The sequence below is a fragment of the Anas acuta genome, chromosome 1 (assembly GCF_963932015.1).
Source record: "Anas acuta chromosome 1, bAnaAcu1.1, whole genome shotgun sequence".
NCBI classification, from domain to species: Eukaryota; Metazoa; Chordata; class Aves; order Anseriformes; family Anatidae; genus Anas; species Anas acuta.
This window is the reverse complement of record NC_088979.1, coordinates 128,111,357-128,136,356: the sequence shown is the minus strand read 5'-3', so window position 1 is coordinate 128,136,356 and position 25,000 is coordinate 128,111,357. Positions and strand designations below refer to the sequence as shown.

The 25,000-nt window shown below is 42.8% G+C and overlaps 1 protein-coding gene and 1 long non-coding RNA gene across 9 annotated transcripts in view; one reads left to right on the top strand and one right to left on the bottom strand.

The window, feature by feature from the left end:
- The window catches only part of SOX5 (SRY-box transcription factor 5), a 644,424-nt gene extending 641,514 nt beyond the window's left edge, over positions 1-2,910 (bottom strand). For 3 of the 6 annotated variants that reach the window (XM_068655039.1, XM_068655003.1, XM_068655068.1), the window contains exon 1: positions 1,888-2,025. The gene's annotated coding sequence lies outside the window, so the exon portion shown is untranslated. Of the gene's footprint in view, positions 1-1,887; positions 2,026-2,771 lie in introns of those variants that run through there. The other 3 variants (XM_068655012.1, XM_068655050.1, XM_068655058.1) reach the window with 3 other exon arrangements.
- On the top strand, positions 1,474-13,267 carry LOC137841799 (uncharacterized). Of its 3 annotated transcripts, XR_011088758.1 has the most exons (3): positions 2,184-2,313; positions 4,855-6,351; positions 10,520-13,267. It is a non-coding gene; the product is annotated as an uncharacterized lncRNA (long non-coding RNA). The 3 variants fall into 3 exon arrangements; XR_011088765.1 differs by lacking the exons at positions 2,184-2,313; positions 10,520-13,267 and adding an exon at positions 1,474-1,825 and having other exon boundaries at positions 4,855-9,408; XR_011088753.1 differs by lacking the exon at positions 10,520-13,267 and having other exon boundaries at positions 4,855-9,408.
- Positions 13,268-25,000: the final 11,733 nt, after the last annotated feature.

Here is a 25,000-nt window from a genome sequence, read left to right as displayed (position 1 = left end):
CCAGCAGTGCTTTGGCAATATTGTAACATACTGTTGTATTTTTAGAAGGACTGTTCATTTACTTTCTCCTAAACGCTGGAATTCTTATTTTTCAACAAATGCTCTATTTTTTGGTGTATCCATATGCCAACATCGCAGTGTTTTACATCAGGCTAAGTACGAGTGGCAGGCAGAAACAAAGCTCCTGTGTACACGTTACATTACAGCAGCACTGTCAGAGATGCCAAGTCTCAATCTCCTTCTATGCTTTATGTAGTGATAGCTAGCTGCGCCACTTACAAAAACCTTCCTGGAATGTAGCGGTATATTTTCATGATGAGTAACAGAAAGCTGCTGTTTCTCCATCCTGAGCACTAAGGAACTATCCCACTGCAAACAATACATCTGACAGTTTAATGATACTGCTCCACCTAACTGGTTTTGGCAGGTAGTACGTACAGTAACGGTGCAGCAATGCTCACGTTTAAGCACTTTTATACTTTCTCAGCGTAGTGACACCAGGAACGTTATCTTACTGTTTCAAAACTCATTAGCACACTACCCGCATACTTAACTGGAACGCGGTAAGCTCTCTGCAACTCCCACCTGCTACTACACGAGCACGACAACAGGACGATTGCAGTCCGTAAGAGCCTCTACAGCTGCAGCTCAAGCATCTCCTGACAAAATTCACATGCTTGTATTTTCTTTCTAAAAAGCGTCTATTAGCTTCCATCGCTTAGAAGAACTTAGAGCAGGCAAAATTAGATACATGTGCACACACATGTTAACTGAATTAACTTCAAACAGTCAATACATCTCAAATGTCCATCTGTTTACAAAAGACACTTGTGGCTTTCAAGTCGTGTACTCCTTACAGTGTAACTCTCAATCAAAACAGTTTAAGTTCAGCCGGAAAGCTCTGTTGCAGGATTTCCACACATAATGGCCACGTGTTTATTGGGTTCTCGTGTTCAAATTATGACAGAATAGCTACGCTATCCCTGCACAAAACATAACAAATGCATGCCAGCCTTTCCCATTTCAGCTGGAGAAGCCTCATAAAACAAAGCTGGCAATATGTTTGTCAGATATTACAGCTAAATAATAATAATAGAGAAAAAGTGTCCCAGTTTACCAGTTGTAAATAGCGCATTTTCAGGATGAAGGGTTCATTTTGGAGGCAGTGATGTATGTTTCGGCACTAAGTAGGATTAAGGGGATACAGAAACAGCAGCTGATAAAAGTAGCTGTTTTCAGGTACCCTTCAGGTGATAAAATATGTTGATGAGGAAGAATTCGGTACAAGCCCCTCATGTAAAAGAAGCTGGTTTTTAATCTGAGTGGTTCACTTCAGGACAGCAGGCTGCTGCCTTTCAACTGGGACAGGGCCAGCCGGGACACAGTATCTCCCAGTACTACAACTGGAATAAAAGTTGTTGTTGTTGTTGTTTTTAATTTGAAGTTAACACTTTGCGCTCTGACAGAGATGGAGCAAAACGCATCTCTCTTAAAATAAATAAATAAATCATCTGGCCTGGCGGTTTAAGGAAAATAAATAAATAAATACTAGAGGCCATTATTCATGAGCAGCACGAAAACAAATCACTCTTCGACCTACTCCCCTGGCAGATTCCCACACTTATTACCCAAAATCCCACGGCTCCCCATGGGCTCTCTCCCCCTTGGCCGCCCCCGAGGGCCACGTCCCTCCCGAGCCGGGAGGGGGGGAGGGGGGTACGAAGTCCCCCCCCTAACTTTGCTGACAAAGCGGGGGGCACGGCTGGCTGCCCGGGGGGCTCGGAGGAGGAGGAGGAGGAGGGAGGAGTTGTGCCAAACTTCGGAGGTGCGCGGCGGGGCTGGGGAGGGGAAGGGGAAAGCCGAGGGCGGCGGCGGCCGCGCACCTACCCGCTGGGCTCGCTCGGCTCCTCCGGGCGCTGGGTGCTCGGCGGGGGCCTGGCGGGGCCGGGGGTGCCGGGTGCGCTCTGCCTCGCCCCCCTCCTCCTTCCCTCCCGTCCCTCTCTCTTCCCCCCGCGTGTCTGTCTGTCTCTCAAGGACGAGGTGAGATCCCTTTGCCGGTCATGAGGCGGCTTCGGAGACAAACAACACGATGCGAGGGCAAATAACAAAAGGCAAAGGGAAAAGAAGAAAAAAAAAAAAAGTCTGGGAACAATGGGGGAGGAGAAGCTCTCCGCACGGTGTCTGGCCACCTTCGGCACCCCGGCAGGGAGGAGGAGAAGGAGGAGGAGGAGGAGGAGGAAGGCGAGGCGGCAGGGAGGGGGCTGCGCGGGGACTCCCCCTGCGCGACGGGGCTCTCTCGCTCCGGCCCCGCCGGTAAGTGACGCGCCCGCTGCCACCGCCACCACCACCACCACCATCATCATCATCATCTTCATCATCATCATCAGTCCCGGGGGGGGCACCGAGCCCTTCCCGGATCCCCCGGTAACTTCCCCACAGCGCGGGGGACGCCGCCGGACCTCAGCCTCGGGAGCCCCCTCCTGCTGCGGGCGGGGGGGAGGAAGACGAGGAGGAGGAAGAAGAGGAGGAGGAGGAGGGTGGTGTGGGGGTGTCCCCACCGGGCAGCCCCCCCCTTTCCGGGATCCCGCTGCCGGGCGCGGCCCCACACACAAGTTTGGGGGCTCCCCGCACGGCCGCGGCTCTTCCAAATAACGCTCCGCATTTTTTTTATTTTTATTTTTTTTGGGGGGGAGGGTCCCGTCCGTCGCCGCCTCCCCTCCACCCCCCCCGTTTCCCTCTCCCCACTCCGCAGCCCCCCGGCTCCCCGTTACCTCCTGTCCGCCATCTCGGGCGAGCGCCGCCGCGTCCCGGGGCAGGCCCGGCGGGGGCCCGGCCGGCCGCCCCCCGGAGGCTTCACGGGTGGGTTGTGGGGTGTGTGGGGTGTGTGCGGGCTGTGGGGCGGGCCGTGGGGTGTGCGGGTCGTGGGGTGCCGCCTTGGTCCCTCTCGGCCGCCGCTCGTTCCGCCCCGTACTTCAGACAGGCGGCGGGCAGCGCGCTGCCGGCGCGGGGGGACCGGCCCCGCTCGGGGTCCCCCCGCTGCCCACCCGCGGGTCCCGTCCCCCCCAGCCGCCCACCCGCGAGGTCTTTTGTTTTTTTTTGGCTTGCCCCACGTGCTGGTGCGAGCCGGCTGGCCGCGAGTGGGCACGGCGGGACCGCCCCGAGCCGAGCCGAGCGGATCCGAGCCGAGAGGAGCAAGGCGGGTTGTTGTTCGTAGGGGAAGCCTTATCTCCCGCAAATATTTGATGCTGGGACGAGTCCAATAATTAACAAGAACAATCAAACAATTTCACCGCCTTCTCGGGGATTTAAAAAGTCGTCATCTGGAATTCATGAGCATTACAACCTTTTTCTTTTTTTTTTTCTTTTTTTTTTTTCTTTTTCTGCTTGGATGCATTACTGTATATGATCTTTTCATTGTGTGCGTGTCCCTAAGTGATTTTTACCCTTTGATGCAAAAAGATGCAAACCATTAACAGCACGGAGACTGTTCACAACTGCTGATTCAGTGCGACTTCAGACCTCTCCGTAGGAGTGGGGAGGGAGAGTGGTAACCCTGATGGGAAAAAGCTGTAGCAATGAGGAAAGAGGAAAAAAGAGGAAAAAGAAAAAGGGGGGGGGGGAGGGGGGAAGAATAAAAAAGCTGTAGCAATGTTTCTGCCTGTGCTCCCTCCGTAGCTGTGTGTCAGGAGCTCCCACGGGAGTGCTGCGGGTGGGATGGGAGCAGCGCGGATCTCACGCACCGCTGCCTGGCAGGAGGCTGGCCGGCACTGTGCAGACGCAAGCATCAGCCCTCCCAGCTGCTCCTGCTGCTCCTCTCACAGGAGGAAAACCCAGACTGGGAGAGAAGCGGGATTCCTCAGCTCTACAGCAGCATCTCTGGCCGGGCTCAGGGTGCCAGGGGCCAGCCTGGCTTTCAGGAGCTGTTTGCTGCCCCACCGCAGCGAACCAGGCAGGCCAGGCTGGCGATGGCCCATGGTCTGGCTGCATCAACCCACCCACACCCTGAAGCAACACGAAAACCCAAACTTGCCTCACCTGCATTAAGTTGAGACGCTTTAGAAAGGTACCCACACACTGAATGGTGAAGTTTCGCCCTGCGCTGCCCCATCTGTGCTCACACTGGTCATCTGAGCCTCGAGTCTTGAGTCCCCCCTGTTTCATGCAAACCCCATTTCTGCTGGCCAGCACCCTGAGCCACTGACCCCAACCATTGCATCCGTGGGGCACACAGCTCCACCTGAGCTCAGGTAGTGCCACACCGAGGCACCTACAGCCAGATGTCTCTGGGTTGGGCTGGCAGGAGTACACGTGTCCTCCCCATGTCTTTCTGAGCTCTTTTCTATTGAAATAAATCCCACCTATAAGCGCTGCCCCCCCCTTCCCTTCTTGCTTTCTGCCAGCTCCTCACAGTCATGCTGTATTTCCTTGCAGTTCAACAAGAAAGGAATTAGGGTGGTTGGGTCCAAAACTAATCTGGAGCAAAGAGAAAAAGCCAAATGCGGGTGCATTTTATTTAAGATCAAAAGCACAATGGTGTGAGATTGTATTATGCTCTCCACAGGAGCTGTATTTTTCTACTTCTACAATAGGATTAAGGTGTTTAGTGGAAAAGAGAATTATAAAAAAAAAAAAAAAAAAAAAGACCCATTGGCCTGGTACTAGCTGCATTTGAGTTTTGTTTAAATAATGGCAATATTTCATCCCTCAAGGACTCTATCATCATAATTTCAAACACTTTTTAAAACAATAATTGTGAATGCCAATAATTAATTTACTGTTGATTGCTGAGGATTCATTCTGTTGTTTTTTTTCTTTCTTGTGTGTGTGTTTTGTGTCTTTTTTTTTTCTTTTTAGGTAAAGGAAGGATGTTACCATTTCTGTACTGACTCATTTCAAAAATTTCAGTCAACCAAATGCTTTTTAGTAGAACCTAAAGACATATCCTTATTTAGCTCTGCATATTTGAGAACACAGGATGTTGAATGTTAGTACACATGGCTTGGACACAGCTGGGAGCACAGCTTCAAGCAACTTTTCCACCCTGAATAACTAAAGAAAGCACAAAAGAATGTTTTCAGCGTGACCTAGCCAATGAAAGGTAGGCTACTGTACAAAAACAAAGACTGTGACATATTTTCAGGTGGAAATTTGCACAGTTCTGGCTAACTTTTGGTTTCCAAACATTGGGGGAGCACCGTTCGAGACTGGTTCTGTTCTAGCTGAATACATGGAATGCAACTGTGTTGAAATGAAAGGTATTACCCATCCTTACAATGAGCAGTGCACACCTAAAAATAAATTTGCACATAGTGAAGGTGGTTTATACAGAGGTCCACTTTCAATAACTTGCCCCCACCCCCTGTACCTAGATGTTTAACAAGGCTATCTTTAGTCTTGACTCCATATGGAAAAAACATACAGGTAGACCTGTCTCCAGTTCTGCCTGACTTCATCACTTCATTAGCTTTCTCCACGAGCTGCCGTGTGTGCCTTCTTGCCTCATCCTCCTAGAAAATTCAGACCCCTCCAATTTTCTAATATGCCAAGTCTCAGTGCACTCATTTTCACAAGTACTGATGTAAAATGCAACTTTTCTTGTAAGGAAAATATTATTTACCACCTTTAATATGTGTAAATGACTGCACTGAAGAATAAAGCCCAAGTCTAACAACATTATGCCAAATTAATAGAATTATTGAGCAACTATGATAGCTTTAAAGCCGTATCAAAATGAAGAAACCATTTAGGAACTTAAACATCATTTTTCGTATCAGAGTGTGTCAGCCCAATAACACCCTTATGTGGTCCTAATCAATCAAAGTATCACTATTGCTGAATGTAAATTCAGCGTGGCTTATCTGCTTCTCCATACCAAAATCAGGGTGTTACTTGCACTGATTTCTGTCACAAGGATAAGCCTCTCTTACTTAAATTGGAGTAATCTGCTTCTTTGCAGGTCCTGTCTCCTTTCCCTCAGAGGCAACAGAGTCCTAGCTATGATGTTTCAAAAAGACAACCAAATAACTTCCCAGGGAACATAAGTATGCTGTTGTTGTGTCCCTGAATAGGGCTCTCTAAACCTCTTCTTGTTAGCTGATTCTTCAAACTAAATGATAGAGTTGTGCTCCAGCAGAATAGCTAATGGTCTGAAATGCACTTTGGATACCACATTTAGACCTTATTAACTAAATAAGGAATATGTTTATTTTTAGTAGAAGTTGGGTACAAAATCTGAAAGAAACAGGAAATGTTGATTAAATTAAATGCTGATTAGGTCTTCTGTAATTTAAATGGTTGCAGGCACACAAAACAACAACAAAAATAAAAGGAAAAGGGAGCTAGTTGAAAAAGGTAAGGTACTTGCTTTTCATTGTCCATGCTGAGCAAAAATTAAATGTTACAAGAATCTGTAAACAGCTTTCAGTTTCAAAAATGGATTAAAGGCCCAAGCAACACTCATCTATCATCCTACAATTAGTACCTCCTAGATTTCAATGAGATTACTCACATATGTAAAAAGCATAATCTCTCAGGACACAGAGATGAATAAAGACGGTCACAAGGATGGATTTAAGAAGCAAGCTGGAACTTCATTAACACAATATTTTCACATGTCAAACAGTTAAGTGGGCCCAGTGCAGGGATTACAAAGCTACAATTTAGGGCAGGTCTTCCCAAATCTCTGGAACAAGCTCACATCTGAACCTCTGAACCCTTCCCTGGGAAAAGGGAGGAGTACCTAAACCCCCAAACACTTTATTTAGATTTCCGTCTTTCCTAAACACAAATCCCATTACAAAGTTGCCGATTTCTTATTCCAACTTCAGCCTTACTCCATACTTCAGAGTACCCCAAAATTTCCATAAATTCCAACCAATGATAAAGTATGTATATTGTCACACGGTCCATTTCCAAATCCGACTTCTCAGCCTACCCATGTCTCCATGGTGCTCCAAAGACCATGAAAGCATCCTATGCCACCCCCAAGTACACCAAAATAGGGAAAACATACCTTTCTTTACACCACAATAGCTAACCAAGCGATAGCATCCCTAGACCATAGTTTCTATGACATGGTTCATAGGGAGAGGAAATACTGTAGCCTAAGGCACAGAGGCCCGCATGCCCCCAGCTTCACTTACGTGCCTACCAAAAACCAGAGAACCGGTCTAGGATCCTAGCTGGCATTCTCATGCGTATATGCTGCCTGTCCCCTTTCTTTCTTGTCTGTTTACCCCACCACCAGGTTAATTAATAGTGTTTTCCATGCAGCCTCCACTGGAGGTGGAGGAAGCACCTGCAGGATGAGAAACCATGTAGCGATGCTTACTTACGTATAGAGACCAGGAGGAACATCTTTTGCATGGCTCAGTGGGGGTCACTTAGGACTAATTAGCCAGGGCAGACCGTTAGGACAGTTTATGTGTGGTACTTCCAGACCCCCATGTAATTCAGGTATGTCAGGATGGCACAGCATTGTGCACAGCATGCACATTAAATTCAAGCAAGGACTGCAACATAAAGTTTTCAAAGTGATTAGCAGTTTTGGGTGCTCTATAAGTTGAATAAATTGTGGTGAGATGGTGCAGTTTTCCAAGAGCAGATGTGCTTCTTCTTTTTTTTTTCAAACCTAGCCCCATTTCCTAAAGCTAGTGATCAACTGAAAAAAAAAAAAAAAAAAGGCGGTAATTGGAGTCATCTGTGACTTCTGAAAATAGAGGACAGTTCCTGTAAGTAAGGTTTAGCAAGAGCAAGCACTTAGTATCTTATCATTAGCACAGGAACAAGAATTTGTATATACTGTTTTATTAAGATTAATATCTCTACAGTGGTCCTTATATGAAAACAAAATAAAAAATGCTGTAAAAGGACAGAAAAATGACTCAATTTCCTGTTACTGACAAAAGTGTCTGATTTTGAACATAGCCATCCTTTGCGCCACAAGACAAAGTTTTTATTCTAATAAGGTACAGGAATTAATAGTAAAATAAATTTGGAAAAAAAAGTGATATGAGCCTTTTAAAAAACTTAGCATGTTTGCCACAGGTTTATCATCTAGCATGATATCCTCAAGAAAAGCAAAAAGAAAGAAAGAAAAAAAGGCAAAATCCTCAGCCACAGATACTTCTTCTTACAAGAAAGTTCATTCTGCTAGTTGTGATTTGTTGAAAAATCATAGACCATATACATTTTTGTTACAATATTTTTAACACAAAACTCTTTTTTTTTTTTTTTTCACTACCATCCCTCATAGAGTAACACAGCTTTTGATATCACTAAATAACTATAATAAAAACAAAGATGAGGGGAGGCTGAAATGCAATGAAATGTTATTTGTATTGGTAACAGGGCAATCACTGATTTAAAATTGTCAGTGGAACTCCTTTTCTCAAATGATTGCTTGGTTAGGAAAACAACACTTTAAACCATTTAGCAACATCTGAATTTCTGGAGAAGGGCTCAGGTTTAGTACTTGTCATAATCTGTGTTTTGACTATTAGACCTGCACATTTTTAAAAGTGTGCACATTCTGCTGCTCTGAAAGTATCCTACATAATGCTCAGAAGATTACTGTCTAGAAGACTCATACATCTATATATTTTACTATTAAAGAAACAAAAAATCTTGCAATTCCATTGAAATAAAATTATCTTAAGAACTTGAAGTCTGTCTTACCTCATTCACCTGCTTATGCAGTTGCAGGTATGCAGTGAAGGATAAGCAGTGCAAAATATTTTGTATTCTGGTTTTACAGTGTAGGCATTCAGGCTATGTTCACTACAAATGACTGCACAAGGTGAGAGGAACTGGAGAATCAGGCCCCAAAGATTTTCTATACTGGATCAGATCACTGGTGCATTAAGTGTGTCACCTCACAGCTGGATGCTCCAAAATGAACCTAGCTATCTCTGTAGTACTGTGGTAGCTACTCTGGTAGTCAGGATGCATCCAGAAGAGGAGACCGCTTTGTGTCTTTCATTTTCTTAGTGTATCTAAATATCTAATTCAGACTTCCTTACCATTTCAGCAAGAGTATCTGACTGGTTGTGAAATAGGATCTAAAACATAGCATTAGAAATTACAAATAATAACATTAGAAAAACAAACACATTACTTTCTTACAATTTTCATAAGTGTCTGTGGTACAAGAAAATATTCCGCAATATAAGAAACACGTGCTATGTATACCATAATTTACATCATGTTATTTTACACTGCAGAGCTACTTTGTGGAACTTTACAGCTTTTATAATGATCCATTTAAGTCAGAAATAGAACAATATTACATAAACAATAATTATATACAATATGCAAATATCATCTAGCTATAGGAAGTGCTACATATCAGCAACACAAGGCAGCAAAAAATATATAAACATACAAAGCTATCTACATCTTTTAGAGGTTTCCCATACTGAACCTCAATGAGAATCAGATCACAGCTAATCAAAGCAAAGGCACAGATATTCCTAAAACATTTCAACATGCTAATTTTAGCATCAAAAGCATCCAAACCCTTTTCTCTGCAGAAGAGCAAAACTTTTAGTGCACGTTAAAAATATAGATCTTAATTGTCACATAACTGATGCGACTGTTCAAAAGCAATTACATACCTGCTATCTGACTGAAAGTCAATGGCACTTTTGTGTCCCTAAATAGCTTCTCTTCAGTCACCAGAAAAGAAACATAAGCAAAACATATATCCATACAATCACCAAATATATATATATATGTATCCTTACACTACTGGTGTGTATAGTATTTTTTTTAAAAAAGGTTCGTTTCAACAATATTTCTCACTATATATATGCCATGTGACGGGTGGTCCTGTTTCCACAGATCCCATCACAGCACATAATAGTTTTAAAGGAGAGCCTGTATCCCACCATCCATTCTGACACTGAACACTAGATTGCAGGTCTTTTGCCAAAAAAAAATTAAGGTCATTCAGGAAAGCCTCTCTCTTTCTCTCTCTCTCTCACACTTTTTTTTTTTTTTAATCCTTTTTTTTTAATTCCCACTGAACTACTTCTCTCCTATCAAAATTAAATAAAGAAGCAAATAAACCAATGACCTATTTCCAAAAATGTTTATGTAAAGAACTGTTATTGACAGCCTGGCAATTTCACTGGTAAAAAACTTCACTTTTGTTTTGGATTGGTTTAAATGGTCTTATTTTCTCTTCTGATCATGAATTGAAGTACCTGATGGTGCAGGTGAGGAGCACTAGAAACAGGATGGCTGAGCATGGTACTATCCCAGCATTTGTTGGAATAAAGGGCAAGCCTGTGGGCAGTGCTCCTAGGCAGGGAAACACAAGGCTTCCCCAGCCACTGGCACCAGCTCCAGCTTACTGTGCAGAGGAGACAGAGAGGGAAAGAAGAACAGAAGGGAAGAAGACATCCCATAACATAAGAGACTAAAAAATAAATACAAAACTTTTTTTTTCTTTTTCCTCCTTCTTTTTTTTTTTTTTTTTTTTTTTTTTTTTTCTTTCCTTTCCCCCCTCTCTGGGCAGCCTGTGCCTGTGCTCCCTCCCCCAGGCAGCACAGAAGGGCTGCCTGGTGGTTAGGTGGAACTTCCTGAAAAGCAGATTTTCTCTGTTTAAGCTCTTATGCAGTAACATGAGGGTGGAAAAGACCCCGAAGGAATCCCCATGAAGACCATGCAAAGCAAGAGGATGGGCCAGTGGGCACGTGAACCATAAACTGGGTATTGAGGAAGCCATCCCATGGACTGAAGCTCGCTTGTAATTCCTGGCCATCACTGCAAAGCAGCAAGTGCCTGGCAGCAGCAGGGTTTCTTTGGCAGTGCGGGAAGCCCTCTGCCATTGAGCCTGTGAAGTCCCTCCCACCCAGACCCCAGCTGTTTAAATCTGGAATATTCTTTTCTCATCCTTAGTTTCGTAGAGATACTGTAATAGTAAAGGCCTTCATGCAGCTGATTAATTAAATTTCCTCATGGGGTAAGGAGATTTTCAAAGACAAAGATGACTGGGAGATAACTAGCAGGGAAGCAGAGAATGAATTTTAATGGGGAAGAAAGAGGGTTGACAAAATTCATGGGACAACAGGAAAAGGTACTAAAGGCAAGCTCCGAGGAACCCTGAACAACCTTAGCCATAGAACCGCAAGGTTTTGTGCTGCTGGTGGTGGTTAGGTTCCTACCTACCTTTTGGGGTTTTGGAAAGCTCACTGCTGTCAGGAGAATTAAATAATTAGTATCTAGTTTATAGCAGGTTACAGTGTTTTATTTAGGAACAGTTAGCATCTCTCGAAGTATTCAGGACCTGGAAAAGCTATCTTTTCCCATTTCAGCTCCCTTTGTTCAGAATTACAATCTGTTTAGTTGCTGAATTGTCAGAATGACATTGAAAACTAATCACCTGTCCTACTCTCATGTTACCTTCCTCTACAACCTGTTTACCCTCCTCACCCGCTGTTTTCCTAAAAAGCAGCTCACTGATAAGTGGCAGGATTACCATTTCTGTGGTGACACAGCTTGTCAGAGAAGAATACATGCAGATGAATGTCATTTTTGTAGCGAGAGGAACAACGGATTTTGGACAGATTTATTCAGCAGAGGTGGTAAGCGCAATCCTGCTTGTTAGTGTAATTCACAAGCTCATCTCTTCACCCCTCTTGGCCTAATCAATTCAATCAAATGGTCAGGTCTCAACTGGTGCTTGTGCGTGCATGCATCAGGCAACAAGTGTGCAACGGAGAGCTCAGGTTCCCCCTGTTCTGGAAAGCATGTGAGCATCCTATGACTGAAAATATGCTCCCTTGCATAATCCTGAGATTAGCAAATTTCTGGTAACAGATGTCAGACAGAAATGGGAGGAGAGAAAATGCTTAAGGTAGGCACTGAGGAAAACCCAGGGTAGGAAACCAGCCAATTCAGGTTCCATGCCCAGTTGCAGCTGCATCTCTGTTACTGATTCCTATGGGACCTGGAGAGAGGCAAGTCAGCTCCTCTGGCTTCAACATCCCTGCTTCGAAAAAAGGAGAACAGAAGCAGGTGAAGCTATTTTAAAGATCTTTGGCTGGTTAGCAGATGTGTTGTATAAGAGCCAATTGATTATAATCATCTTATGATAGATGGGGGGAAGAGGGGAAGGAGAGCAGATCAAAAATATTCTCCTCTCAAACTGTAGCATTCATGAGGAATGTCACTGGTTAAAACAATTATCCTCCTGGCAGCTGTGTTCCATGGGATCTGTGTTTTCAGGGGCAAAACAGTAAAAGTAGCTAACTGGGCCTCCCTTGGGCATAGTGCTGCCCCTGCAGGAAGCCGCTGGGACATGCTGAGGTGCTGCATGTCCATGGCCAGAGCTGGGTCTACCTGGCAGGGGGACAGCTGGGATCTTCACATGCTTCTGCATCTCATAACACATTCCATGTGCTTGGTGCAGCTGAGGGGCTTCCAGGCAGGATGGATGGTGGCTTCCAGTGACACTGCACATAGATAAATTGTACCCACTGTAAACTGCATCCATAGGCCAAGTCCTTGTATGGCTGACTGAGGACCAAGGTTTAGCTGTTCAGTATCTTTTTCTAATGAAAGGTTAATAAGCTTCAGGTTTACAAAGGAAAGTAAGTACACACACAGCCGTGTGATATTTTGCTTTACCATTAACATACTCTTTTTGACAAACCAACTGAAACATCTAAGGGGCTTTAAGGTTTGAGTACTGGTAAAATCATTTGTAGTTGTAAGGAATATTCCAGCAATTCATGTCAATAGAGGGCTTGAAGGGTAAACCTTGAGTCTCTGATATCCGGGGATAAGAGAACAAAGGGGTTTCAGAATAACTGCTAACTATTGTGACTATTGCATGGGACACTACGCAAGTCTCTGATATCCGGCCAAGAGATTAAGGAGAAAGGGGAAGCTGAAGGACAACTAAAAGACAAAGCTTGCATGGGACACTGCGCAAGTCTCTGATATCCGGCCAAGATGGACAAAGGAGAAGGACAAGGACAATGCCTGGGAGGAAGACTGCGAGCCTTCAGCACGAGATACTCCCAGAGGGACCACCAGAGACTGATACGCATGCGCCAGTGGGAGGGTTCAGATTCTGAGAACTAATTATAATAACCCTACCTTTTCTATAAGTAGTAATGAATATGTATTAGCCTAGGAGCATAAAAACCAGCCGCCTGATGTAAAGTGTGTGCGTGTTGGAGGAGCCCAGACTCCCCACGCACCCAGCACTATTTACTTGCCTTTTATTGATCCCATAAATAAATCTTATAAAGTTAAATTGACTCAGAATTTATAACATAGTGAAACTATATGTTTCCATGTGTGAGCAGACACTGAATATTTCTATCTGTATGATGAAACCTACTATTAGAACTGCCCAGAGCAGCCTTCATTGATTCCCAAAGAGAAAGCAACCTATTACAGAAGTTGAATTGAAGCTTTAATTGGAATTGCCGACTTGGGTATGGTCTTACGGTGAGTAGGGTTCTGTGGGTATTATCATCATTTGGGATGGTTATCGTCATTTGGTTCACTTCATGGTGAAGTGAAGCTACTTCACTACTAGAGTTTCATATGTCTACATAAAGGCAGAAAATGATTTCTACCCAGTGCATCTATCTATCTGCCTGCCTACATGTCCAAACACTTTACTGATGTCTGACTGAACAAACCTTTATTTCATTTGTGATTAACAGTATTTTTGGTTGGGAGCAGAGGGGAGGGAAACAAGCAGAAGCAAACAAGAAAAAAAACTAAGAGAAAACCTCAAGTGGTGTGCACAAAGCGTTTCCCAGAAGGAATGCCCCTTTCTCCTCCTCAGACCTGTTGCTCTGCTGCACCTTGCTCATTCTCCCCATAGTGTGGGAAGTGACAGCTGCCTGGGGTCTGTGTGGAAAGCTGGGTACCTGCACAGGGCTCACTGCTGCCACTGCATTAGCTCAGCGCACCCTCCCCTGGGTACCTGGCAACACACCAGAAGCCATTCTAGTCTGTAGTGAAGATTTTTTTTCGCCCCGTGATGTTTTGAATCCTTTCTTCAAGCCTTTGTTAGCTGCACTTGGAAGAACTCCAGGCAGCCCAGAAGACAAAACAATGTAATACTTCAAAAAACACAGTTCATTTGTGTGCCAATAAGGGTTTGTGCATACACTCCATGAAGATACAAGGCCACTGCTTTAAACACAATAGTGTTTTCCTTTAATCTCTGCCTTGCTTCTCTGCAACAAGGTGTAACTGAGCTCATCATCCACTGAGGTTACACAAAACACTGTACCCCTGAATTCATTATTATCATGGCAAAGAACATAGCCAAAAAGTCAAGAAAGGACTTTGTGTGAGTATGTATTGGAGGCTCCAGTCCACCCTTCATATGTGGATAAAGAACACTATGTTTACAGAGAAAATTAAAAAAAAAACAAAAAAAAAACAAAAAAAAAAAAAAAAACATACAAAGTTGATTAATATTTGGTCCTTAACATGGATAATTCTGGTTTCTTTTAAAGCTGAAGTTTTTTATGGCTTTAAGTACCCATTATCACAACTGCGTAGGTGCCAGTGATCGCCTTCCTCAAGAAAGTTACTTGTTGCAGAAGTAAATTACTCCATATCGTTTTCTTAAAAGTCTACTAAAAGACTTCCTCATGGCATTCAGGTTGCCAATTTGCACTGGGAAGCAAATACAAGATGGCAAAGTAATTAGCACCTCAGAAATCTAACAGATTAGAAGTATTTCTGTCTCATTTTGAACCCACTCAGACACAATGGATCTGGTTTGTAAATTCAGCTCCAGCTTGGAAGTTGTTGAGTGTGAGTTCATCTGAGAATTAGTGATGTTCAGAAAAGACAGAGAAAGCCTTGCTTTGAAAAGCAAAATACAGTGTGGAACAGAAATCCAGGAGAATCAAAAATCTGAATGATTAGATGGAAACTAAATAGGTATAGAAAGCTTTAAAACAAAATAAAACAAAATAAAAACAGTTGGAGGTCCTGATTCTATGGAGGTCCTGATTCTATGCATAGCATAAGCTTTAGTTTTCCTAGAAAACTAGCTACTACAAATTAAATCTCATTGTATAAATGAGACGCTTTATATTACCCAGGAAAAAGTCACAAGCCATAGGAATTAGTTTCACACAGTAAATAATTCACGAAGGATCTGATTCTACTAAGTAGTTCTCTGGGTAGTGTTACTGATGCATAAAGTCCCACAGATACGGTGGGAGTCCATATGCATGCAGATCACCCCACCCAGGCACAACCACAAGATGTGGGAGGTGGAAAAAGCAAAACCAAGTAGAGTCCACCCCAGAAACTTCAAAACTTGGAGCCACAAGTGTTCACATATCTGCTGTTGGAGATTTGACTGTCCATACCCCCAAAACTCAGAAAGTAAGTGGAAATAGTTAAAATGGGAAATAAATAAAAGTTTGTGTAGCCATTTTCCCCCACTCTTTGATAGTCTAGCATAGCTCCACTGGCTTGAATGCAGTTATTTTTAATTTGCCATATAAGAGGAAAGGCAATCAGGAAAGTTCATGTGTTCACACACACTTATACACATGCGCGCATCAATATATCATACATAATTTCTCAAAGTAAATATGTAGTGATTAATTTAATATAAGAAATAATTGCAAACAGCATACTGGGTCATGGGTGACAAATCTAATCATGTACTGAGAGTAATGTATGCAGAAATAAACAAGATATAGCTTATAACCAGTGTGTGGGAAGTTAGCTATGATTCAGGCAAGTGTTTGGATTTCTTTTTTGTGGACAGAAGGTTGCAAATTCAAGCACTTAACAGACACCTCTCTAATTTAATTGTAATTAAACATTTTTTTTTAACGGTTATTAAGGTCTCAAGTCCTAGTACTGTCAGCTCATTATTGTATTTATGAGGTAACTGTATCAACTAAAATATATAGGTGGACAAGTGGCAGCTCCATCTCATCTGGGGCTGTTGTAGCACTCTGAATTAGAACATGTAACCCCCTCTAGTGGGAAAAGGGGATAACTGTGGATCAGAACAGTTGCCCACGGTAAGCCATGGGCATCCCAATTCCCTCTGTGCCTGATAAATGAAAATTTCCTTGACCATGCATCCCTTCAAGTGCCCCATGCTGGAAAAGATGCAGAGTCACTGATGTTTTACTGCAGGATGCAGGAAAAGTGCTTGTGACAGAACACAGTGAAATGAAGGAAATCAGGTTTGGGCCAAGCATCCTGTTTCACTCCAACAAGAACACAATTAAGCTGAGCCACCCTAAGAAGTTTCCTTTTAATAAACAGCCACTTCAGTTACAAAGTCTTTTAGAAAGTGGATCCTGAAACACCATAATTAACAGAAGGAGGAAAAAAAAAAAAAAAAAAAAAAAACAAAAAAAACAAGCTTAGCCTACCTTTCTGTTTTATGACAGATGTTTTAATGGGATGTATTCCCATTCTGGGAAAGAGCCTTGTTTATTTATTTATTTGTTTGGGTGGTCTTGTTTCCCTCCACAAATGGGAATCAATTGAAACGTGGTTTTGTTGCACAGTGCTGATATTGCATGATGTGAACCCAGACCTGTAAGCCTCATGCTCCTGATCTAACGAGGACTTCCTTCTTTATGTAAGCCCCTGGCTTTCTCCCATCTCAACTTTCCCACCTTCAAAATAGTGAAAATACTTACTCTCCGAGTTCCTCAAAGGTGAAGTGTATACTCAGCAGCAAAGGAAATTTATTAAGTATATATACACAGCATGAGTGTGTAAGCACACAGCACTGGCCACCTGAGTTCCCAGAGTCCCCACCTTGGCATGCGGATGAAAACTGGCCATGGTACACTGAGCAATGGCTCCTTATTTGTGTGTGCTCCTTGTGCTGGGCAGGAATTCATATATTGCAAAGACAGCCACTCTTTCATTATTTTGTCACCTCGGTAGCTAAATGAAAACGGGCAGTGACTTTTTAAATATGCTACAGAATGTTCTCTGAAGCTCCAAAAGAGGTCATTTGCGTTTGGGTGAGGGCTCAAAAAGACTTTTTTTTTTTTTTTTTTTCATTAGGTAAAATGATAATTGTCAAAAAAAAAGCTTTAATAAAACACTCTGCAAATCAGGTTAATTATGTAGTGCCTATGCACAACTCTAATGAAGCTAGATTTAGCTAATAGACAGGAATGCTGCAACTTTGTCACAGATTTCTTTCACAATGAGAAAACTGAAGTCCCCTCACAGCTGAGCTCCTCAACTTTTCAGAAATTTCCTGAATCTCCTCCTATAGCCCCTGCACAGCAGTATGGACTCACTGAATCATAGGGTAAGATGACAGATGCATACTGTAGCCAGAAATGAAAATTTGCCATGTTGGTCTGGAGCTGGAAAACAGGTTAGATGGGGGGAACAGAAAGCCCCATCCCTGTCCATTTTTGAAAAGGCTGAGGAGAAGCAGAAAATGTTTCTCATTTTGTGAATCCATCTTGCTTATTTTGCTTATTTTTGTTGTTCTTCTTTTGTAAGCTGAGGGTAACATTTTCCTTTATTTATTTATTTATTTATATTTTTTTAATTTCTCATCTTCAGAAATTAATATCAGTAGTCAAGAAGGTAGCTATGGGTATGCAATTCTATGCTCTTTACTCTGTGCATAACCTCAAAACTCTTTATTGATTTACAGAGTTTTCAATTGCTGTTTGCACTATCCTGTGATGCATGAGTATGTATTACACGGCTGTTTTATTTTCAGTTAAACATTCATGTTTACAGGTAATTTTCCAGTATTCAGAAAATGTGGTAAAAGTAGAAGTGTGAAACAGTCTAAAATGCTAGAAAGTGTGCCAGATTCTAGAAAAGCTTCTCGGAATCAGCACATCTGGCCAGGAAATACCCCTGTCTGCGACCAACGCTTGGTTAGCTTTTCAAAAGGGGGGGTTAAGAGGTTTTGTTTTAATGTTTTAATGTTGCAGCAGATTACAGTGCCTTACCGTAATCAATCCTTAAAACAGATTAATTCCGAGGATGCGCTAAAGGGTGTGCTGTGCTATAAAAAGAAGAAAAAAGGGGATTTTACCAGTTTATTATTTGCATAATGATTGAGGACTTCCTTCAGTCGAGTGCTTGCTAATTTGCAAGACAAAAAATGAATACTCACTTTCAACATGCACCTAGTTGAGTCCTAATGGAAACCCATGGCTGAGACTTCTCTTTGCATGTTTGCATACAGCTGAATCTGTACCTTCATAGCAATGAAGTGCTGATACTGAGATTTTCAAAGCAGCCTGTGAAATATAGTGGGATTTTCACATGTGAATCTCTATGCTATTTTGAGAACTTGAGACGAAGTACAGGTGCAAATAAATATAGTAATATAAACTCTAGCTAGAAGTTAAAGAACGTATATAAAATAATCTAATCACAAGTCATAAATCAAACGCCTGTTATCTAGTGTTTAGATGTGCAACAAAAAACAGAACTTTGTGATTTTCTAATGACTTTTAAACAGCACACACAAAAGCTCACACCATGTTAGTGTCATTCGTTGCCTGCATTGAAGTAAAACTAACTAATCACATAGGAAACAACCACTTGGTCCTAATATCAGATCCCTGGTCAGTACTCTGTGAGACATCAAAACAGTGAGGCAGCGCTCGCTGCCCTCTTAAAGAATTCCTCTTCTGGGAATCAAAGCTGGCACCTGACAGCAGAAAATCTCAGAGGTTAAATGCACAGGCCCATTCTGCATCAGGCGCTATCCTGCCTGTTCACAGGACAAGCCCTTTTTGTACCCAGATGCATTTTTAACATGAGCAGACTTCCTACATTTCCCACCAGCAGCCATGCCCCTGTTACTTCAACTACATTTTCCTGTGCTTGGAAGCTTGAATGTTTTGGCAGGCTTTACAAATAAATGTGCTGCTTTTGACCTCCGGGCATTATCCGAGTCCGCAGCACACATTTATCAGCCTGAATGTAGTGTTAGTTTTATGGACATTTCCGCTATCGATTCATGCAAGTTTCCAGTCTGCCCAGTTCTCCTTTCTGATCGGATGAGCACCTGCTTATCTCAGGATGGGGCAGCCCACGTTAACCACTCGCACACCTGTGCAGCCTCTGTGCCTGCCACTGACAGCATGGCAAAACCCAGCACACCAGTTACAAACCACTTAGAGACACAGCAGCCACACAAGGCTTGTGCCACTGCCCAAAAGGGTGAGAAAAACAGGTCTGCAAATGCCCAGCCAGACACCAGCCACGCTGTTTACATCTGGAAGGGAGCAGGTAACATCTGCAAGGAGCTTGTAAGCAATCAAAGATGATAACATATCTGGCCAAAGCAAGGCCAGCATTACTTACTTTCAGCAACCACCACAGAGCACCTCTGGTGCTGAGGGCTCTGCAGCAATGCGTACAGAATTATATAGGCTTATGTAAACTCAGTATACATTTTATAATATCTGCTATTGGTCTGTCTGTAAAACCTGAGAAGTTTGTGCACGCCTGAGTGCTATGCTGCAAGAAGCTATCTGTGTTGGCCTGATCATATCTGCCCTGCTCCTTCGAAGAACAACAGTTAACCTGCTTCTTCCCTCATCTAACCTCAGGTGAGCTGATTTGATTGAAAAATACATAAATATAAATTTAACACCTTCCCTTCTGTCAGCATCAGGGCATTTTAGATTGGCCTCCTTGTACATGCAATGTATGGTATGCTCGCGGCAGCAGCCCTCCGAGACACAGTCAGTGAGTCAATTGTATCATCCGCTCTGGATGAACAGGATATTTAGCTCTGAGGAGAGGTCCCTGGACATGCACAAGTGAAACACTTCAGTGTACTACATGGGATAATGTCTCTCTCTAGTGGCTAGGTACAGTCAGTATAGCAGCCTGCTTTACTTGCAGCTTTCATGGCAATTTCTAGTTAAATAATCACTGCCATAGTCAAATTCTGTGCTAAAGGTCCCACATTTAAGCAATTTATTGAGCACATCATTGACATGCAGTCCTGACTTCATTATATCTTATTAGAAAATGTTCATTTTGTAGGGACCGTTAGCTGTTTAATTTTACAGAAAGAGCATTGCTTAGTAAATGGCGAAAGTTAGTGAAAACACCCAATGTTCGGGAACTTGTTTCTGGCTAAGTACATCTCAAGCAAACTCAAGCTTTTGGCACTGGGAGTTTCAGGACTCTTCTGAAATCCCAAGGACATACAACATTTAGACAGAGGGTGAGAATAAGCTTTTCTCTCAGCTCTTGACATATTTCAACTTCTCGCTCTCCTGAAAGCCAACAGAATGTTCAAGTGTGGGAAATTCTAATAAAAAAGGGTGACATTCAAGTGTTAAGAGGCTGCTAACAAGATATAGATTCTTTCTCTCTGCTTGTTCACAAGCAGCAGTTCAGCTCAAGTGATTAGTGACTGAAGGACACATTTTTAGAGGTAACCAGGTGCAAAAAAGACAAGTTAAGCACCTAGAAGGGAGTTCTGAAAATTTTAATTGGAGAAATATGAAGAAAGTCCCATTGGAAAACCCTGTTACACACCTTTTTTTTTTTTTTTTAAAGTAATAAATATCCTTCACTGTTACTGATATGCAATGGTCATCTGGTAAAAATAAAGTAGGGATTTCAATCCAGACTTAAGTGTCCAGCCACCACCAGGGTCACGGATTGTTGACTGCAGTGAGAACTTGTTAAGCAAGGCACCAAGGGGAGGTGCTGCCACTGTCAAGATTACGTACAGTTAGGAGATTTCATCTACAATTCTGCCTGCCTTGCAGTAAGAGTCAGTAAAGCCTCAAGATTGAAAACCTTGTGATGACGTCTTTAAGCATGCCTGTCCAGTTATGCCAACACATAGCACTGCTGAGTGTAGCTACTTTGGAGATGTCTTGCCAGAGCATCCTTTCCTAAAACAGCAAGGCAGCTATGCTGGGTGATGGAGCACCCAGGCTTTTGGACACGCTGGGAACTCTATCAGAACACTTGCTGCTCAAAGCACTGAGGTGCGGAGAGCCCTGAGATGGCATCTGGGAACAAGCCCATCTTCTACCTTTGCTCCTCCCAGTGCAGTGCAATTTCACTGCTGTGAACAGGAAACACAGGAACTGCAGGACAGAAAGAAATGCTGGCTAAGTGGGGGAGATTCCAATGCCAGCAACAAATACTGCTCTTGCTAAGTCAATTAGAAGGAAAACCTGGGGACAGGAAACAGGAGGGAACTCTTTTCCACCACATTATAAAGAAGGCAGTAATTGGGGCTGGAGAAATAATACCATAATGTTCTCCCAAGGCTGCAAACAGATCAGTAGCAGAAAAATAAGATATAAGATCACTTTCCAGTTTTCCACTCCCAAACTGTATTTCCTAGACCATGCTATTTTTTACCTAAGGGAAAACAAACAAAGAAAAAAATCCCAACACGAGGAGATCCTAACCTGGGATGAACTGTGGGCTTGATATTTGAAAGTTAACACATAGCTTGCTGCGTCTTTTTGTCTCTGGCACTGCACTAACCTGGGACAAAGACATGTTTTGACTGTTCTAAGCCCAGTAAAACAGCAGAGCTTGAACTTCTGCAATGCCTGAGGCCCTCAGCCTATGCCAAAGGATTATGATTCGTGAGATGCTGCCCCATCTCACAGGCAGGAGTGGTGACCAAGACCGGAAGAGTCAGACTGTCATCTCTGGGAGAAGGACATAGGATGCACATGTGAGCATAACCAGCTCTGGTCTGGCCTAGCTGCTGCTAACAGGATCCCACTTTCTGCAGGTCAAGCCCTGCTGAAGCTACACAGCGTGTTTCAGCAGGGAATAAAGGCTGTGAATTGCAGCTGTACATGAATATTGATAATAGCGGCCAAACACTCCTCTTTCTAGCTCCCCTCCCAGGAGGAGTGAAGTGCTTTCTCAGCAAGGGTGGGACAGTGCTTCCAGAGAGGCAGGAAGGGGAAAAATGTCTCCTGTTTCTGCTGCCACAGGGCTTGGTATTTCTCATATGAAAATTAGCAGTGAAGCTGCCGTTTACTTTGTAGGAGGCAGGATCAGACCCTCATTTTCCTGTCAGACAACACACCCTCATAATTATGTATTCATACCATATTTTGATAATGGTTCCTTACAGACTAATTAATATGAATGTTTAAGAAGTCTAGTTTTAATATGCTAGTACTGAAGGAGAGACTGCAGTCCTGTGGGAGATAATACAGATTTCCCACTGATGAGTACCTTAAATCTTAATGTGTATGGAGAGATGGGAGCATATGAATCTACAGAGGAAGATACAGACAATTCTGTTATAGGGCGGATTTTATACAATTAATTTTTTTTTTTATTTTTTTTTCTGGGAGCAGCAAGATTTTTTTTTCAGTCTCCAATAGATGTGTCTCCGTTTGATGTCTAATAACATGCAAACTCTGAAGCTTTTCCTGCCATCTAGAGGTGTGGATTCTCTGGTGACGAACAGAAAGAGCTGCCTTTCTGGTCTCTCGCACTTCATAGCAATAATGAGGTATTTTTCTTCTATCCAGACACCTATTTTCATTAAGCTTGCAGGGACTTACCAACTTTGAAATTGCTATCTTTCTACCAAACCTTGTTGATGGGTACAAAAGTTCCTGAGAGGGGAAAGGAAGGCTGGCAAACAGAGTTCATGACTGCATAAGACCTATTTCCGTAGGAAAGCAGCTTAAAAAAAAAAAAAAAAAAAAAAAAAAAAAAAAAAAAAAAAAAGTTGAAAACATACCCTTTTCTTAAATAACCATCAAGAGCAATGAAAATGGAAATCAGTGCTAATGATCTCACTCATGCTCACATGGGTCTCATCATTACCAGGAACTGACTCATTGGATTTGTTAGGAATTGCCATGATGCTATTTTATCTGCCCTTTGGGTCTTGGGAGCAAAGCTCAGGAGGTCAGAGGAGGCTTACCCCATGCATAGACTGTGGTGGTAGGCCTGGCTGGTCCCTGCCAAAAGGACTTGTTTCCAGTGGAGAAGCTGTATTTCACTTTTTACACATTTTTTTTAATGATATTCCTGATCAAATTGCCCTGAGAGGTAACACATCGAAAGTCCTGAAGGTTACCACCAATACCCGTATCAGTTCCAGGATAGTCGTGACCATCTGAGTAGCTTGGCTTTTGCTCAAAAGGAGCCAAAAGGAAACAAACTACATATTTCAGGCTTCATCCTTTCTGTTGCTTGTGGCAGTCTGCAATATACCTCTGATGCACTAAGCTATATGATGGCCTATAGATGCATAGTACATGATAGCAGTACATGGTGCCCGAGAGGCTGTCACAGGACACTGCAGTTAAGGAGCATACCTTAGGGCAAGGCACATCTGAGGGTGAGGTGCACATGAAGCCTGGCCATCACTCTCCGCCACCACCTCTCTTCTTCCATGAAAGCCTCTGGCAGGCAGGATGGTTAGCTGGCCACAGTTCTGGGATCAGCTGGATCCTGTGCTGAGTATGTGCACAATCAGGGTATCGGGGCAACAAGTTTTCAAAAAAGATGGAGCACAGAGGAAAGAACAGCATTATTTCTGATCCTCCTTACTACTCATGTAGAAGTAGAGCTCAAGTCATAGCTAGTCATTTTTTCTAGTCCATTTTACCATCTGCTATTCTGTCCTTTGCAACAGCTGACAACACTGCAAGGACATGAGAGCTCCCATGTGACGGTTGTTTAAAAACAGACAGACACTGTACTCTGTTGCCAAATATTTGTATTACTGGAGAAGTCAGGAGCCTTGGCCATGGCTGAGAATCCATTGGTTCAGGTGCTACAAGAGCAGAACAAAAGGATGGTGTCAAATAACTTTAAGAAAGAAAGAAAGAAAGAAAGAAAGAAAGAAAGAAGGAAAGAAAGAAAGAAAGAAAGAAGGAAAGAAAGAAAGAAAGCAAGCTAGCTAGCTAAATATGACTCCAAAGACAAAAGATGAGGGAGTAAAAAAAAAAAAAAAAAAAAACAGTAATACAACATATTTCATTTTATAAGCATAGCAGAAGTCATCTAAGCACAGTCAAATCTTTTTGAAGGTATCACCACAAAGCATGGTTTTAGTGTGTAGTGGGAGAAAGATAAATAATTATATGGATATTTTAAAAGTGTTCCTTAGGGACCAAGGCTCTGCAGAGCCACAGTGGAAAATGGGAAAAGGCAAGGTAAAGAAAGTGACATCGTGGGTTGATCAGAGTAGAAAGTCTACTCACTGGTTGCAGTTAAATGATAGCTGCACTGAAACTGATGAAAATCATCAAATGCTTCCCTTATCTGACAGCATCTGAAGCCAGTCAGTGCCAAAAAGGTTCAAGCTCTGGTACTGCATTCAGCTCACCTGAAAGATAGTGGGCACTAACTCAGGAGCCCCTTGAGAAAGGGGAAGTGTCACGTAAAAGAGGAAAATTAACTACTTTCCCCACCTCTCAAGGTAATCCTGGCAGATCAAAGCTGATGCACAACAGAAGGCAGCTAGAGGAAATTTAAACTCCTTTACTACTTATCCTTTACTTCTGTGACAGAGATCTGGGCTGCTGGCAGAGAATTCCCCATGAACACCACCTGCCTTTGAAATGTGTGCCCCCAGTTAATCTGAGGGTGTCCAGATCTGCAGACATTCTTAAAAGGTCCATCTTTTGAAGGGATATCTTTACGAGGGCAATACTGCCTGAAAAATGAGAGCTAATGTAGGAATAAAACTTCCTTTAGCTTTTTGCTGCAGTTACAGAAGAATGATCTTATACCTAACACATGAGGTTTTCTTCAATTTCTAGCTCTACCATCAGTTTCCCACATGCTTTAGGCAAAGCACAATTTTTGTTCATATAAACCATTGCATATATAATAATGTAATATTTGTTACGTTATTTATATACATCATATGATATATATATTATTCAGTTCACACTTTCTATATGTATGTTCATGTACATTCCTCTCACCCATTGTCTTAGCCATGTCACCCATAATTTCATGAAGATGAAATTCACAAAGATGCCCTTACCACAAGGGTTTTTGAATT